Here is a 4,727-nt window from a genome sequence, read left to right as displayed (position 1 = left end):
CTATCATTTGCACGTGGTCATCCCTCGTGGATCTTTATGATGGTTTTATTTTTGAACTACCTATTACCCGCGGCATCACTCGCGTGATTCAAGGTTTTAATAATAATTGAGGTTTGTTACAATATTTTATGCAATGCCTAAGTTATTTTATCATGTGTTTTAGCATGCTATCCTGCGGGAACTATTTGTTTTTTTTGAAAGGAAAAGTAGTCTATAATACTTTTTCCTCGACTATGTCTATGCAAAACAACCGGCCAAGTGCGAGTTACACTCGCGCACTAAGAGTTCCGTACTCGGCTATTTTTTCCAACATTTTGCACGATAAGTCAAAAACTATTATGCATAAAAATAAATAAAAACCTGTTTTAGAATGTACAGGTAAAGTCCTTTCATATGATACCCCATTTGGTATAGTTACCTTAGTTTGAAAATTGAAACTTTTTTTTAATTCGCAGTTTTCAGATTTATTCCTGTACTTGTGCTGTAAGACCTACCTACCTGCCAAATTTCATGATTCTAGGTCAACGGGAAGTACCCTATAGGTTTCTTGACAGACACGACGGAAAGACAGACAGACAGACAGACAACAAAGTGATCCTATAAGGGTTCCGTTTTTGCTTGAACCCTAAAAAAATGACGTCAATTCATAGCTCTGTTGTGGCGTTATTGAATGACAAATGCGTGAAAAATAGTATGCTATCCCACGAAAAGTGTTCATATAATATTTTTCGGGAGAAAAAGTTGCATTTATTACTTACTAGCTGATGCCCGCGACTTCGTTCGCGTGGATGTAGTTTTTTAAAAATTCCGTGGGAACTCTTTGATTTTCCGGGATAAAAAGTAGCCTATATGCTAAACCAGAGTATAATCTATCTCTATTCTAAATTTCAGCCCAATCCGCCCAGTAGTTTTTGCGTGAAGGAGTAACAAAAACACACACACACACACACACACACACTCACATACAAACTTTCGCCTTTATAATATTAGTGTGATGTGACTCGCTGATACCCGCGACTTCGTTCACTTGGATGTAGGTTTTTTAAAATTCCCGTGGGAATTTTTTGATTTTCCGGGATAAAAAGTAGCCTGTGTGCGAATTCATGGTATAATCTATCTGCATTCTAAATTTCACCCCAATCTGTCCAGTAGTTTTTGCGTGAAGGAGTAACAAACATACACACACACACACACACACACATACATACAAACTTTCTCCTTTATAATATTAGTGTGATTAGATTCTCAGCTATGTCTTTGCAAAAAAAAGCGTCCATCCGTAACTCTGTTGCGGCGTTATTGAATGACGAATGCCTGAACGATAGCATGCTATCCTGCAGGAACTGTTTGGTTTTTAGAGAGAAAAGTAGCTTATTTCACTTTTTAGATTCTTCACTATGTCTGTGCAAAAAATGCCGTCAATCCGTAGCTCTGTTATGGCGTTATTGAACGACAAATGCGTGAAAAATAGTATGCTATCCCGCGGGAAGTGTCCATATTTTTCGGCAGAAAAAGTCTCATTTATTACTTATTAGGTTCTCAGCTATGTCTTTGCAAAAAAAGCGTCAATCTGTAGCTCTGTTGCGGCGTTAATGAATGACGAATGCCTGAACGATAGCATGCTATCCTGCAGGAACTGTTTGATTTTTAGAGAGAAAAGTTGCTTATTTCACTTTTTAGATCCTCCACTATGTCAATGCAAAAAATTGACGTTAATAAATAGCTCTGTTGTGGCGTTATTGAACGACAAATATACGAGAAAATAGTATGCTATCCCGTGGGAACTGTTTGTTTTTTCTGGAAAAAGTAGCATATATCACTTGCAAGGTCTTCAACTATGTTTACGCAAAAAAATGCCGTCAATCCGTAGCTCTGTTGCGGCGTTATTGTAGGACAAATGCGTGAAAAATAGCGTGCTGTCCCTTGGGAACTGTTTGTTTATTTTGGAAAAAAAGTATTCTGTATCACTTGTTATGTCTTCAATTATGTCTGTGCAAAAAATGCCGTCAAACCGTAGCTCTGTTGCGGCGTTATTGAACGACAAATGCGTGAAACACAGCGTGCTATCCCGGGGGAAATGTTTGTTTTTCCGGGATAAAAAGTAGCCTATGTCCTTTCCCGGAAAATATCCTAAGTTGGTACCAAATTTCATCAAAATCGGTTCAGCGGTTGAGCCGTGAAAGCGTAGCAGACATACAGACAGACAGACACACTTTCGCATTTATAATATTATAGTATGTAACTAAGAGAGGACTGAGTTTTCGGGAGCTATGTATAGTACGTGACAGGTCGAGATGGCAATCGAGGTATGAGGCGGGGGACGTTCTGCACACCCGCACGTCACCCGCGCTATCCCGCACCGGATTAGCCCAGGGATTGTGTGGGTGTGCGGGGCGTCCTCACCCTGATTGCCATCACAACCTGTCACGTGTTGTGTTGCGTATTTGTTTGTTTATTGGCTCATCGATTCACTTATTACTGCCAAACTGCACATTAAATTTTGATAAATGAGATCTCTCTTTGGCTTCGCTTTACCATTCCGTGTGTTAGAGGCTATATTGTCATATTATGTCAAAAAATTTTTCGATATGTCATAAAAGAACTTATCATAATCAAAACGAATGTAAGAGATATAACCTACAAAACCCAAAAAGTATATTGAAATTGGTTTACCTACACATGACATGAAAAAGAAATGTATATCGAGAAAAAATAAACTTGAAATAGATGGATCGAGTTTGATATCAAATCATAGCAGTTACTATGAAAATTTCGAATACATGTATATAATAATTTATACATATTCAAATATAAATCAATCATCTGCGGTGAAGTCTTGTAGTAGGTGGGTTTTTGTACTTTTAGTTTTGAACTTTATCTTATTTTGTTTTTGTATCCCTAGCTTACTCGTGTAGCAATGCACTTATTTTTGATGAATAAATACCTACTCAAGTGTAACATCTGCATTTTTGTACCTGTTAATCCCTTTCATTGTACTGTCCATTGTCTTGCGCTTACGGTAAGTACGATTTAGTACTAACAATAAAATTTGAAAAGATTGTAAAGGACCATAAATAAATAAAAAATGCTCAATGTCTTTATGAGTATTAGCATTGCATTATATTTTTGATAATATTGCAAATTAAATATTTAAGACTGTTTAAATTTTAGACAGATTTCACATTTATTTTAGCCTTTATAAATATATGTGTGAAAATTATTATAGTAGGTGTAACTATTTATACTGTGCATGATAAGGGAACCATATTTTCGTAAATATGTATAAGGAAAGTTGAATTTTGTATAATTTCTTGACTCTCTTATACTTACACAAGTATATAAAAGATTAGTATTAAGTACTGACTACAATTATAAGTTTTATTCACTCGTACTTAATCTATAAAGACAATACACTGTTTTAAAAAACATCATTGTTTTGAAAAAAACGACAAACTAACACCACATACTTAAAAATATTGAAAAAATAATCTGTTTGAAAATCGTCTAGGATCAAAACGGTTTGTTATAAACTAAACTGCGCTGGGTACGTCCGTTCACGGAAACAAACAAAGAACCTCGGGTAAATACCTAAACTTGTGTTCCAGGCTCATGCTTCAACGCTCTTAACGCTGAGCTGGGTGGAGTTGAGTGGAGCAAAGCAGTGAACAGAAAAGTAACAAGTGTTTCCATTGAAGCGGAGTGGGGCGGAGTGGAGCGAAGCGGACTAAGCCTTAGCGTACCTACTCTGGAATTACGAAATCGAAACATATTATGTAAACCATTACCTTTTCGATATATTCATGTTGTACCACTGATACAACTTTCTATGAAAACTAAACTTTAACACAAACTAAGTGTACTGAAGGATTTTCTTTTGATTAACAACTCAGGACTCGCGGGTCGGTCTTATCGGATCGTAAACAAACATAGAAATACACAGAAAGTGTTTCAAAGTGTCCTATCTGCCATCTTTGTTAAACTTATGGGACATTAAAGTTTATGGCCCTCCCGATAGGAAATGGTTGACCTACATTGAGGTGTTTGTATGTATTATTTATGTTTGCAGATATTATAATATGTCGTGTTGGGTGTCTAATGCAAACATCTTAACATTAATGTTATTCGACATCAGATCAACACAGTACATTGAGGCATGCCATAGGACTGCATAACGTCTTACCTAAATAATTTAAAATGTTGCAAGAATCATCACAGCATAAGGAGAGACAGTAGTCCGACGTAATTGACAACCATGACGATCCTTCAATAAGGTCCCGGAATTACTGGGGGCGACTCGGGTCCCTCCTTTGTCTTTCACTTACCTACCACCCAATTGCTCTAGACGGCTTTGTCGAACATCTGTAGTCTGTAGGTAATAACATACTATCCTTACTTTTTAAATAGCTCTCAGGCGATGGGGATGGGTCAGGCATATTATGCGGAAAAGGAAGGAAACGCTACTCAAGTGGCGTTTCAATGGCAGCCTGGCAGTTGAAGGAGACCTGGTCGACCAACCAACACCTGGGAGGAGGTCCATTGAAGCAGACCTAAAAACAGGCACCATGTCAAGACCGCAAAAGATAGGGAGACATGGAAAACAACTATAGAGCCTCGATAGCTCAACGGTTGAGGAGCTATCGAGGTTCTATAGTCATCACCCGTTGTCGTACTATTGTCGTACCCACTCCTGACACAAGCTTTACGCTTAATTGGAGAGGAAAGGGGAG

This window comes from Maniola jurtina, chromosome 18 (assembly GCF_905333055.1).
Source record: "Maniola jurtina chromosome 18, ilManJurt1.1, whole genome shotgun sequence".
NCBI lineage: Eukaryota > Metazoa > Arthropoda > Insecta > Lepidoptera > Nymphalidae > Maniola > Maniola jurtina.
The sequence above is the reverse complement of the archived record's forward strand: the minus strand, read 5'-3'. Positions refer to the sequence as shown.